At 42.6% G+C, this 14,390-nt stretch overlaps 1 protein-coding gene across 1 annotated transcript in view; it reads left to right on the top strand.

Moving 5' to 3' along the window:
- UROS (uroporphyrinogen III synthase) overlaps window positions 1-14,054 on the top strand; it is a 623,177-nt gene extending 609,123 nt beyond the window's left edge. Inside the window, exon 11 of the transcript XR_012056778.1 lies at window positions 13,992-14,054. The gene's annotated coding sequence lies outside the window, so the exon portion shown is untranslated. The remainder of the gene's footprint in view (window positions 1-13,991) is intronic.
- The last annotated feature ends 336 nt before the right edge of the window (window positions 14,055-14,390 follow it).

The following is a 14,390-nucleotide window of genomic DNA, read 5'->3' as shown; positions in this document are numbered from 1 at the left end:
AGCTGCCCTAAATGTACCTCGAGGGATGCATATCAAAGACAGACGTTTTAAAGGGGATTGCTCCCTATCTGGGTTAATAATCTCCTTAGTTCCTGCCACTTCTTTTTGGTCCTTTTTCAAAATATTTAATTATTTCGTTTTCCTTGCTGGCTGGAGAAGCTGAAATGCAGAGGGGAGGAGATGGTGAGGTTGGGAGAAGCTGGCTTCAAAACCTTCTGAATGCTGGAAATGAGAGTCTGTGGCAGGGGAATTTCTGCAGCAGTTGCATTTCCCACTGGTTTAGAAGGTCCCTACATATCTAGCACATGCTCGGCTTCCTCGGAAGGAATTTTGCTCTTGGCCCGTATTGTCTCAGCCTTCAGAGCACATCAGCTGCATTTTCAAAGTGCCTTGAATTAGTTTCCCCTGTCACAGAGATATGAAAATAGCAACGAATTCCAGTGATCTCCTTGCAGCATTTAGCAAGCAGTGTCACTACAGCTCGTTTCTCCAATTTCCCACAGAGGATGCCAGGCACTGCTTGAGCCCATATGTTACAAGTATGATGGAGCAGCTCCTGACCCAGAGTTCTTGTCTAGGTACAGCACAGCCAGGATAGGATCAGAACAAATTTAGTGCTGGTTAACACATCTCCAGAATCAGGACATGGCAGTGGCAGCCAGGCTGCTCAGCAGATCCTCCAAGGCACCGTGAGGATGTGTTTGCGTGACAGCCCCGTTCCTGCTGCAGTGGGAGTGTGCCAAGTGCCAGTTATTTATAAAAAACCCCACTCTCAACTCTTGATCTGTTGTAGCAAGTCCCTGACATTCAAGGTGTGTATCTATAATTACCTCAGAGTGATGCCCCTCTTTGCTGAGGCAGAACTTCCACCCTTTTAATGCATCTGTACTTCAAATAGCCCAGAGGGCATCACCACTCTGAGAAACTGGTGCTTGTTGCGTTTTTGGGAGCTGCTCTGACCTCAAATTCAAAGCTAAAACATCTATTTGGAAGCAAGTGGAAATAGTGGGGATATTTTAAAATATCTGGCTTGCATCCACCTTCTGGTAAGACTGCTGATCAATTAGAAGTGCAGTTACCCAATCTGACTCGGGCTAGTGTATAATTAATTAACCTGATGAAGTCAAGACACTCTACATCCATCTCTAATATAGAGTAAATAACATCTACACAGAAACTACTTCACATCCCCTTGCCCTCGCTGAGCCTTGAGTGATGTCAGAGATGGATTTTCAAAATAATTTTTCCACTTGTATTTTGGTAAACACTTGACAAAAATAACAATGTTCTGCTTGAAACAGTTTCCCTCTTCTTTCTATTTCAGTGACTTTTCCAATTTGCTGAAGTGCCTCGTTGTTCCCAATTTGCAGTGTCTCCAGATGAAAGCACGGCCAATGAGGTCACCCAGAGACAATTTTTTATTTATGAATGTATTTTTACAGGCCATGTGAGAAAGCCTGGAGCTTCCCCACCTCCTGCATCTTCCTGTCCTTTACAATCCTGCTGCTCTCAACTGTTCTTGCTCCACAAGAGGGGTTGCCCTGTCCTGTGGTCCTCAGTGATGCCTGGTGGGGTTTTCTGCCCATTTTGTGGCTGTCCTGCTTTGGAAAGGAGCATTTTCTGTACATCCATCACGGAAAAGGTTCTGCCCTTTGTGCCAAATTCGATGAGCTCAAAGCAGCCCTGAGAGTTTCATGACTTTGCATATTTTATTGCAGCTGCCAGCTTCATAAAAAGGCTAAAATGGGACCCAGCAAAAACGAGGGAAATCAATGGAGGATGCATTTGGGAGGTTTGGCAGTCACAGAGGGATGCAGCAGGACTTAAAGCTGGACATGAGCAGCCAAAGTGGAGCAAAGAAGGGGGAAAACATATTTTTGGAGCCATGAATTTTTTGTTTGCATGAATTTCCTCCCAGTGATCAATACCAAGGCCAGATTGGACAGGGCTTGAATCAACCTGGGTTGGTGGAAGGTGTCCCTGCCCATAACAGGGAATTGGAACAAAATGATCTTTAAAGTCCCTTCCAGCCCAAACCATTTTATGATTCTGTGGTTCTAAAGACGTGTCATGATTTAGGTTTTCAATCCAAGGAAGAAAGGTTCCTTCCCACCTTGTATTTTCCAGTAATTATGTGCAACTTTTTAGATGCCAGTCATGGAAGAGTGACAGAATCAGCTCCTCAGATAAGTATGCTCACCCTGGCCACTGATGAAATTTAGAACAATATGACAAGCAAAAATAAGCAAAAATAAATGTGTTTGCTAAACTAGCATGATGTTTTCACTGCAAATTCCCAAGGAAGGTGCTGGTTTTTACCTATTTTTTGTTGATAATTCGGTCAGAGTTGTTCTGCAGTTGATGAAAATGATTTTTACAAGTTGGTCTTTACTGAACTAGTAAAAAAAAAAAAAAAAAGCTGCCACCATTTACCAAATCCAAAATATTTTTTCCCAGCTCTAGTTCATAACATATTTTTGTCAGTGTGCCTGGAATGGAATAATGCTCTTTTAATGCACATGAATTTGAAAGAATTTTCCTAAGGAATCCTTGGGAGCCTTCCACATACCCTTTATTATTATGACTTTTTAAAAAATAGTTTTGGTTTGGTGCAATTTTCATGATGTGTTTGAATTTATTAACTACTTTCAGGAGAAGAACAAAAATAAATAGGCTGGGCTTTACTGACTAAGCAGGACTAAATGCAGAGGGCTGCTTTTGAGATAATGTGGACTTTTATGAGTGGGAGTGGGATTACTCGAGTGGGATAAAGTATCCTTAGTGCCTGGCTAAAATACCTGCTGAAGGATTTTTGCCTTAAGATAGTCAATTTTGTGAGAGAACAAACCTTACAATGATATTTTATGACTGGCTGTGATTTATCCCAGCCCTGCTGCTGGGAGCCAGCCTGCAAATGCCTCTCATGAAGAGGCAGTTTTTGCAGAGGATTATGTTCCTGCAGGACTAACAGCTTTCCAAGATGACTTAAAGTATCATCACCTACCCCTATGAAATATAAATCAAAAATTCAGCCCTTCCCGTGGCAGGGAAGCAAGGGAGACTAAAATGCAAAATGATTTCTAAAGCACTGAGACACACTGAAAACTTGTCCAGCTTTCAGTTTGAGGATTTTTGCAAGAGGCAGGAGATGTAAAATCCCCTTTTCCCATGGGGAAAAAAACCCCATTTTGGAGAGTTTTCTGCTGGTATTTTTGAATTTGTTGAGTTTCTCTGGGAGACAGGAATTCCTGGCAGGGACAAGGCCTTTGATTCTTCACCTCTCTGGAAACGGAGCTGATGTTTTATTTTTCCACGGTGCAGCCTGTTCCTGCTTTGTTGACCTGGATATTCCTCCTTGTTTAGAGAACTTTTGTGTTAGGCTGGAAAAACAAAAACATGGGCTTTTGCTCATTTTTCATCAAGCAAAAATGAAATACAAAAACCCCAAGAAGGCCTTTGGGTGTCCAGAGGCATTTCAGATATGTTAAAAGTATTAAAAATTCCAAGGCTGACAATTGGAGCAAAGAAATTTCAGTTGATGTTTATTTCTTTTGGTCTTTTAAAAATCTTCTCCTCTGTTTTTGGTTTTGTATTTTGTTTTCCTACGATGGTGAAAAATAATTCAGAAAACAACAACAGAAAAGGACCCTCTTCCTTGCTCTTTCTCCCAGTATTTTGACTTTGAAACTCCTCAGGGGCTTGGAAGGGAGTGATGCATCCTGTGTGCAGGGAGAGAAATCCCATGGCAGGGGACTCATGGCCCCTGGTGAGGAGGATAATGCAGGGATGGGAATAGCAGGAGGAGGAATGGTTTTTTATTTTTGTGGAATTGTTTCGTTGAAGAGTTATATGGAGAGTTGTGGGCGGGTGTTTTGAGTTTTTGATTTGTTGTTTCTAGAAGTTTCTTGAATTTTTTTTTAAGGTGTTTGAATTGTTGTTGTATGTTGAGGAGTGTTTATTTTGTTTTAGGTGGGGATAGAGATAAATACAGATTATAGACACAATTGAGTATATATATTTATTTATATATAAATACTATAAATATATATAATAAATAGAAATATATATTTATAATATACAATATATATATTTATAATATATATTTATAATATAAAAACATATAGGTATATATAAACCTATACATTGTTCACTGTATATATACACTTATATTGTTCACTTTTATTTTGTTGTAGGTGGAGATAGAGATAAATAGAGATTATAGCTACAATAGAAAAGATATATTTTTTATTTATATATAAATACTATAAATATATAATATAGAAATATATATTTATAATACAAATATATATATTTAATATATAATATACATATTATGTAATTACATATTTAGATATCTAATATATATTTCTATACTTCTATATATTTGTAATATATATTTATAGATATAAAATTACAAAGATAAATAAAAATTCTCTTATAAATACAAAACCATTTTATAACTTTTTATTAAAATACTACAAAACTCACAACTAGAATCTAAATAGAAAATAATAAACATCTAAATCTATCCACCAAATATAATCTCAAACACTTTCAGTGCCAACCTTAATAAAAAAATCCCAAAAACAAAAACCAACATGGCTTCACTTCCAACACTGTGGAAGCTTTCAGATATTAAATGGGCTGAACGCTTCAATCAACCCTGAATTGAGCCAGCTCCTAGTCTGGGTGTAATAAAGGCTTGACCATTCCAGAAGAAGCTGGAGCTGCACAGGGCACTCAGCTGGCATCCCCTGGGAGCACTGGCACAGTCATCAGCAGGATGAACCAAAAATGTCCAAATGTCACAAGAGGAGCTGCGGTGGCAGCTGGGACATGGGGCAGGGTGGAAGAGGTTTTACAGCGACTTCTGTGAGCCAGAGAGAAGTTTGATCAGAGGATCCATGTTTAACCCTGAAAGAATTTTCTACCAAGGTCGTTGACATAGAAACCAAGAAGAAGAGAAAGATAAATAAGAGAAACTTGCAACTGCCTGTTCCAATAAGCACTTTGTTTGTCTCTTGTGACCAGTGAGTATGGTGTAAACTTAGGAGCTTTGTAAGAATGTATAAAAAGCATGCATGCTAGAATAAAAACAACTGGAAGCCTTCTGGAAATGGAACGTGCTGCTTTGCATTGTGACCATCTCAACTACAAGAGGGCAGGGTGGGTTAGTGCATCCCTGGGTGATGCAGGGCTTTGACAAGGGGCTGGACTGGCAGAGAGGAGCTGCTGCAGGACTGGCAGGAAGCCTGAAGGGAAGCCCTGGGAGCTGTGGGTGCAGAGGGAACACGAGCAGAGCATCCTCCCCATCCTTCCCTGCACTCCCAGTGCTGGGCACAGACTGAGAAATCAGCTCAGGCTCAGAAATGAGCTGCAGATACATGTGGACGACAGAAAACCAGCGCTGTAAATTAAAGATAGGAGCAGAAATGCCAGCTCCTGCCACAAATGGACAAAAGCAATGCTAATTTTAAAAGGTGATGTGCTACACGAGAAGAAGTGTTAATTACATGCATGGCAATGCATACATTAACCTTTCACTGTGTTGGAAATATTTCAGCAACAGGCATTCATTCCTGCAGGGAAGGAGAATCTGTGCTCTGATTACCTTGACTTTGGGTTCACACGGTGAAAGTGTGAGTGGTGACAGTTCCCTGCTTGATGGGACAGTTTTGTGTCATTGCTTTAAAACACCACTGCCATGCCATGTTGGCACCTTCCTGCACCACAGGGAAGGCAGAGGGTGCTCCCAAAAACCCATCCTTGAGGAGGACATGCCATTGGCACCATCCCAGTATGGTGCTGCTGTTCATAACACATTTGCCATATTTATCACTGCTGCATCTCTGTGTGAACCATCACAAATGAGTCAAATCCTGACCTGTGTGCACAAGTCAGGAGCCCACTGCTGACACAAGGTAATTTCCCTGTGTGAGAACTTGAAGATTAATCTTGATTGCTTTATCCTGGGATTAGCAACATTTCAGGGCTGATCCTGGTTTCACATCCAACAATTCAGAGAGCAGGGCTGGAAATTGTAGACCACTTGCCATTCAGGCAAAGGGGTGCTCCACCTGTGGGTAAAGATCTTTTAAAAGGTGAGAATTATGCCACCCCTTCTTTCCCACCAAAAGCAATGACATACACTGCCTGCATTCCATTTTACTCATTCCTGCCTGCCTGGATTTTTGTTTTAATTCTGACAAAGTGCATGGAATTGCAACAGAACTCCCCACGGCACAGGGATAAAAGGAAATCCATCATGTTTTTGACACTTCCTGAAGCAAAGTGTTTAACATACAGGAGATCCATCACAACCACTTGTCAGATAAGCCACCCTGTGCTTGTGGTAACCTGAATATGTGGCATGCCTTAAATGAAATTAAGCTGTTATTAAAGGATGCAGAAAATCATTCCCTCCACCAGACTCCTTGTAAAGCATCCTGCCAATTTCTGCCTGTCTTTTTAAAAGCACACCCCTCCTATGACAGGCTACAAATGGATTTAACTTCTGCTGCAGCTCTTAGTTCAAAACTAGCAAACTCACCATTAATCATTCATCTGGCTTGTCAAGTCCCAGCATCAATTATTGCAGCCCTGGCACACGGGGCTTTGGAATTAAAAGCATCCATAACCTTTGTGTGGAAAGGGCCTTCCTCTTTTTGGCTTAGGAATGCCATTTTTCTTCCTCATGGCTTCCACAGAGGTGGCTGTTTCCCAGTGCACGTTAAACCTCTGAGCTGATTAAATGACAGCAGTAAATGGTACCACACAGGTCCCTCCATAAGCAGAATGTGTTTTTTGGGTTTTTTTTTTTGTTTTTTTTCTGAAGCTGATGCTCTGTTCCCTCCCCAGAGTTCAGAGGTTGCTCTGTCCCACTCTCTCTGGGGAGGATGGAAACCTCTGTATCCCTCTTTTTTCTCCTCAGTATGAATGTCTTGCAGTTTTAGGTTTGTGAGAATATCTCAGCTTTTCATCCATTCCAGCTGTGACAGATATTTGATAGGCAGGAGTGGAAGTTACGGCCATCAGGGAGGGGAGATGAATCAGTTGACATTTCCCTGGCGTAGCAGGATTCAGATTGGCTCCTGGAGGATGGGAAAATGGCTCTGACAGGGAATCCTGAAATCCTGAGCTGGGGAAATATGGTTTTGTAATTACACTTGTTGATGAGGAAAGGATAAGCAAAGGATAGAGCAGTATTTCTTTTCTGACTGATCCAAGAAATATTAGCCTGCCAATTTCAGAAATCTATGAAAAATCACCTTGTAGTTATTAGGACTGGGAGTTACAATGAATTACAGAATCCTTAGAGCAATATTTCTGAGAGGTTTTATATAGACACATTTCTTAGCTCTGAAAAACAGGGAAATAATACCACACATGGGATTTGTGGGTTGGTAAATGAAAGCAACCCTTGCTCTTAGCAACGTGAGTTCATAAAAGAGCTGAGTCTTCACTGTGACCCCAGTGGATGTTGCAATCCACAAATTAATGCTCACATTCTACCTGCTCATGGGATGCTGCTCCAAAATGGGCATTTCAGAGGGATCTTCACTTCCAAAAGTGTTGTTTGTTCTCAGGTGTGGGCAGGCAGCTGCCAGGCTGTTTTGTCACCATTTCCTCCCATGTTTAATGATTGGATTGGGAATTTCTCTGCCTTCTATGGCTTATACAGCACTTATTTCAAGGCAATTTTCATCCTGCAGTGGCACCATATTCTAAGATGGATGTATTTATGAAATATCGAGATTAAGAAGAAATTGTAGGGAATGAGAATGGGCAGCAGTGCAACACACAGCATCATTTTTTTTTTGTCTTCAGGATTTTCCAGCTAAAGTAAATAATCAAAATGTCACTGCTTAGAGCCCCACATGAAGCTCTGTCTCTGGATGGAAGAGAATCTGTGGCTGCCCCATCCCTGGAAGTGTCCAAGGCCAGGTTGGATGGGGCTTGGAACAGCCTGGGATAGAGGAAGGTGTCCCTGCCCATGGCAGGGGGTGGCACTGGGTAACCTTTAAAGATCCTTTTCAACCCAAACTATTCTGTGATCCTATGAAGTGCATCCAAGTGAATGAGACAAAAATAAAAATCTCATTTATTTCAGAGAGAAAAACCAGGGGCATTTGCACAAAATATTTTGAGGCAAATGTTTCCTTTTCATTTATCTGCTTTATTAGACAGGAAAAATTGGTCTCTGGACCTTACCAAAACACATACCTTAAATCAACCCAAGCAGCTAAGGACATTAGGCCAGTGAGCTCATCACATCCTTTGCTTTCATGCCTGACCTGGAAGCTAAATGAATAAACAGATTTCTGCCTTGTCTGGCCAGTCAGGTGTGGGAGCAGACAGGACAGCACGGTGAAGGTTTATCCTTCAGAGCTGGGCAGTGACTGGGGCTGCTGGAGGGGTGCAGGGCACATCAGGGTCTGGACATCTCTCCATGGCTTCACCCATGGCAGCCAGGGGGAATTGCTTAGATAAACTCTGAGGCCGTGGGAGCTGCTTGAACTGCAGTCCAGCGTGGTGGAAATTCAGGATTAATGACTTCATCACGACCTATGAGTAAAGCCCTGGCCTTTCTGGTGGGGAGCTGAGTCACTGCTCAGCAGAGCATCCCTGGACACCTCACAAACCCCCAAGGAGCCTGTGCTGTGAAAACCAGGAGCTGCTGGCCCAATCCTCTGCCAAGGGCTGCTCTTAGAGGTCCCTGAGGATGGAGATGCACAGTGTAAGTATTTGGGGAATCCTCCTCCTGCCTGTTCACAGGAACCAGCACTCCCTGGGAGAAATGACCCATAAAAGGCTCTCCCTTCGCTCTAAAAGCAGACAGGGGAGGTTGAAGAGGTCAATGGGCCACCCATGTCCTTCTTCTGAAGGGAAATAAATAAGTTGCTGCTCCCTATTGATTGATTCAGAATTTAGGGGAAATGGAATTAGCATCAAATCCTGATGCTGTTTGGGGCCCTGAGCAAGCTGATCTCGTGGGTGGCATCCCTGTCCATGGCAGGGGTTTGGAATTAGATGATCTTTAAGGTCCTTTCCAACCCAAACCATTCCATGATTCCATGACTGCACCTTTCTGGAACGCTCCAAACCCACATAGTGGCCTAACCTAAAAGAAGCCTGTGGGTTTGGCCATGTCTTGGCAGTGAAATAGAGGGGATGGAAGGTTTTAATGGTTTGCCATTAAATGAACAGACTCACCCCAAAAACCATGGAAGAGTTTAGGGAGCTTGGAGATAGGCAACAATGCGGATCCTACTCATTCTCTTGCCATTTCCAGCCCCACAGATGTATGGAAACGGAGAATTTTCTGCCAGGAATTCATTTCCACAACTGATTTTGTCTCTCCCTGGTGCCACTGGACTCTGAGCTGATTGTGGATTTAGGATCAGTGGCTCGGGTGGGGTGTCAGCCCCTTGTCCCTGTTCCAGGCACTCCCAGAGCTCCCCTGCTCCTGTCCCAAGGAGGGCTGAGCTGGGAAAGCAGGGGTGCCAAACAGGGATTAGTGAAACCGCTTACGCCCCTAACAAGCCGGATTAAAGAGAATAAGTCTCATCAGGAGGCTCAGTTTAATTGCTAGGATTATGGCAGCACTGGAGAGGAAAGCTAACGGGAGATGGGTCTGGGGAAACACATTCCCTTAACTTCCCTCCCAAACTGGAGGAGAAAACTGGCCCGTGATTCAGCTTTGCCTCTGATTCCACATAATGACTAAATCCTGCAAAGATAATTGGTGTTATGACCATTTGTGCTGGCAGCTGTACTCCAGTACTTTTTAAAATCATTATCTGTTAAGACATTTGCAAATATACAGTGAGCCTTGCAATGCCTCATTAAAGCACTGAGGAAGACAGTCATAAATTTTATTGCCTCAGCATTACATGTTGGAGTCATAATAGTGCAGATCTGTTGTGAATGTATAAATTCCCTTATCGCTTCAGCAAAATCTCTTGCTTTTCTGCTTTGGAGAAGGGCATAAAAATGAAAAATGCCATCAGCATTCAAACAGAGAAGTCTGACTGGCTCCATTTTTTTTCATTTAAGGAAAATGCTTGCTCTAACCACATAGAGAATGTATTTTAGAATCCAACCATTCTAAAACATCAGACAAATTCTATTCCTGCAGCAATTTTAGGCAATAGATTTATCTATGTTGCTTCACTTCCAGCTCACTATTTCTCCTGATACACATTAACTTTTATTTCAGGGTCTCTATCCAAGCTTATTGAGGTCAGTGGAAAGATTATCACTGCTTTCTTTCACTTTTGCATCAAACCTTTGATCAGGACATCTCAATTTTTATTAGGAGAATATAGAATAAATTTCCTGGTGGTTTAGAAAAATTATTTTGCCATCGGGTTAGAAAAATTGGGTGTTATTAAATGGAGCTGAAACACAGAAATTCATGTGGTATCATCTATATTCTAGGGACAGGCCTCCAGTCTATCTTCAAGAATTTGCTGTTGTACATTTGTACATACAAAAAAAGAAACTTCAGTTAGAGTTTAGTGCTGTGAGCTTTCCAGAAGTTTAATAGTGTTTAATAGTGTTAGTAATCCCATCAAGTGAGTCACCTGTGTCTTATTCCACACGAACCTGGTGGATTAATGAGCAGAGATAAATATTATTTAGCCTGATGCAATCCCAGGGCAGGGCTCAGCTTCGCATTGCTCCTCCTGCTCATCCTCTCTGCAGGCCTTTGGATGTGGGGAGGGACTTTTCAGGGTCTGTTTTCTCCTTGGTGTGCACACAAATCCCCTTGTTGTGCAGCTGTGTGTTTGCATGCATATCCAAAATATAAATAAAAATAAATAAATCCCCTTTGTGTTGCTCCTCAGAAGGAGTTAATCTGTTTAGGATGGAGCCATCTATCCTGTGAAACCAGAGACAGTTGCATTAAGTGACGGGGATGCTGGAACATCCACAATGGACTTTCACTGCCATGCTGACACAGGGAAGGAGACACAGAGCAGGGACACCATCAATATAAAGCCAGCTTTACCATCATCATCCCCAGTGATTTAATTCAAGGGTATGAGATCATTCACTTTGAGTTAATGCAGAAATACAGCCTGTGCTGGAAGGTCTGAGCATTTCCACAGAGATAAAAATACCACTCGCTCACAAATTGTTCAAAGCCTTCACTTGTTTTTTGGAGCTGGATTGGCATGAAGCAATCTTTTAATGCTCTCCTAAACTCTGCAGGAGAAGGGAATTCCTGCCCTACACTGTGAAATGGAGCTGGGATGGCATCAACTGGGATAGAGGGAGCAGGAAAGGGAGGCCCAATATCCCTCAGCATCCAAAAAATGTTCACCTGTGCCCTGAATGATGGAGCCAAGCTTCAGACTGCTCCATAGGCACTGGATCCCTGCATGGCCCTGACATGGCCCAGCAGCTGATCCCTCCACAGCCTCTTCCATCCTCCTGCACCTCTTTACTACCCTTGTTAAGAAGAGTTTTAAAAGGACAGAAATAAAGCAAACACATTTAGGGTTTGTCATTTCACAGGCAAGACAAAAAAATCTATAAAGAGAAAACAAGGAATCATAGGAAAATCATAGGAAACGAGGAATCATAGGAAAATCATAGGAAACGAGGAATCATTGGAAAATCTTACCAATAAATAAGAGGCCCCAGAGTGTTTTGACCGCTAAAGCTGTCCAGAGGCGTTGCCAGATTTTTGTCCCAGCATGCTGGAAAAACTCTTCCCTGGGATAGATCTGCTTTGTCAAGTGTTGGGAGAATTGGTCTGGCCTTGCTGAAGCTGAGGGTGGAGTTGGGAATGAAGCCTGGCTCTTGGTTGAACCCTGGCTTTGAACTGGATTGCAGAGACAGGAGCACCTCTTGCCATAGTTTAGGGACTGCCACAAACATTTAAGCTTCAGATATTTCTTCCCCCCTGCCTTTTTCCAAGCTTTAGGTTTCTTCCTTCCCTCTTGGTCTGTCTCACAATTTTGGGAGCTTGACCTCTGAGCAATGCTGGCAGCTGTGCATGCCAGTGTTGACATCCCAGCCCTGTGCAGCTGCACAGCCCCAAACCTCCGTGGGCAGGAGGTCACAACACCCCTGCAAAAGAAATTAAACTGAGAATTAATGATTGGCCTGTCCCCACACCTTCAACCTGAAAATCTGAATGCATTTAGGAACACAACTGGCACCTTTCTAAGGGCTGGCACTGCTACCTCTCACTCAGAGTGGGCAGATTAGGGGGGACAAAGGCTTGGCTTAGCTCCCCAGAATCCAAATCAGCTTCCTAAAACATACCAAGGGAGCTGGCTCAGCCTCATTCCTGTTTGGACCAAGAAGTCATTCAAATCCGAGTCAGATCCTCGTTCTTGCCTTGTGTAGGATGTTGTACAGCTGTGTGCTTGGTGAGGGGACAGCCCAGCCCTTGGTGAGCTTCAAAGTACAGTCAAATATGTTCTTACTGAATCACCTCCAGGGCCATAAGGAGAATATTCAGCATTTACAGGAAATAATTTTAGGATTAAACACAGGAAAGGACTTCCTACTGTCTTTTTTTTCCCCCACTTGGAAATGAATATATTGTCCCTAGTTGCATAGTTAAGGGATATTGATGAGAGACTGATTTTTATTAGATCCTCAAACATCTCTAGTGCAGCACCTTTATTTCTTTTAAGCTGTCCCACAAGAATATGAAGGTACAGGACAGCAGAGCAATCTGTAGCATGATATTAAAAAACTGGATCATTTCACCAGCACCCAGTGCTGATATTACAGTTTTCATTACATTGCTATTACAGCAGCCCATTTCAGTGCCTCCTTTTCAACTCAGCCAGAGACTTCTGCAGGAATTCCTGTGCATTCTCCTTCAGCCTCAGTGCACTTTGAGCATAAGAAGCTGCCCCAAGGAGAAACCATGTGAATTCTGTCCTCAGCACAGCTGATGTGCATCTCCACGTGTGACAACGGGCAGATGTACAAGGCTGGGCTCCGTGACACTGCTGTGAGGTGACCTCCCCTGAACTTTATGCTGGTGGGAACCAAGCAGCTCCAAATGTTTTGTAAATTGACCCTCCTGCCCAGGAAAACCAAAGGCAAGTTTAATTTAGGGTTAAGCGGAGAGGTCAGATGTTCTCATTGCAATGTGGAGGGCTGAAAAGAAGCCTGGGCTTTTCAAGGTTCAAACTTGGGCTGCTGCAATGCAGGACAGGGCTCTGCTCCTTGGATCCATCCCAGGGAAAGCTCTTGTTTATGTTGGTGTCAAGGATAGCAGCATCTGGCCCAAGACAAGGGGCTCATCCACTCAAACCCTTCAATAATATCAGACATGGCGCTTATCACGTCTCATTAAAACATGAAAGGAAGCCAAAAAGGAAGAGCACAGTTTGTTCCATTTCTACTCCAATTATATGCACTTTGTTACTTTCTAGATCATTCACCCCTGGTTCAGTTTAAGTTTGTTTTAAGGAAGGCTAATCAGCCTTTTAACCAGAGAATCCTTGGCCTCCCACTGCTCTCCTGAGTGGTGCCTAATCAGGTGGAAGGAACATTTCTGCTTTGTGTAAAGGCTGATGCTGACCTGAAGAAGTGAGTAAATCACCACTGAGGGCTGCCACGATGCTCTTGGTGATGTGGCATAAATAAATGAGACATTATATGTCCAAAAAGAGGCAAAGAACCTGGAAAAGTGTGAGTAAAAGAGTGACTACATCCACGTCCTTCTTACCTTTCTCACATTTCATTCTTTTCAAGCAAGGACTGAAGGAAACTCCTCCTGTGACCAAATGCAGGCTGAAAATAGGCCTTGAATAATTCAATTTTTCCTCAGTTTTTCAACAAAGCAGGATACAAGTCGCACATGTGGAAGAGGGAAGGCTAAGCACACACTGATGTTCCCATGCAGGCAATAGTGTGAGGAAACTCACTCTTGGATTAAATTAATTAACTCCTCATTTCTGTCGTAGTGCTCCATTTCCCTCCTGTCTGGGCATATGGAGCATAGGGGAAAGCAGGTAAAAAAAAAAAAAAAAAAAAAAAAAAAAAAAAAAAAAAAAAAAAAAAAAAAAAAAAAGAAATGGGATCATGAATAGCAAAATCAATAACTTGTCCAATTTGCAAACATCAAAGAAATCTCCTAAGAAGTCCTCTTAAAGAGGACAAGATAATAGACTCCCTTTTAGTGTCCATTATCACAATCCATTTGTATCATGAGCACAGGAGCTCTCCAGGTAACCAAAGCCTTTGCTCTTGATCTTTACTTCCCAGTTTTTATGAAGTGGTGGTGGAAATGGAGATGAGGCAGAGATGGTGCTGGCTGGAATTCTGAACTGGAGCAGGAGGAGAGAGGGAAATTCTTTGCATGTTTAACTCTGCTAACTTCACCAGGGATGATGTTGGGCTATTGTCTTGGT

Source organism: Taeniopygia guttata, chromosome 6 (genome assembly GCF_048771995.1).
Source record: "Taeniopygia guttata chromosome 6, bTaeGut7.mat, whole genome shotgun sequence".
Taxonomy (NCBI): Eukaryota; Metazoa; Chordata; class Aves; order Passeriformes; family Estrildidae; genus Taeniopygia; species Taeniopygia guttata.
The sequence above is the reverse complement of the archived record's forward strand: the minus strand, read 5'-3'. Positions and strand labels throughout refer to the sequence as shown.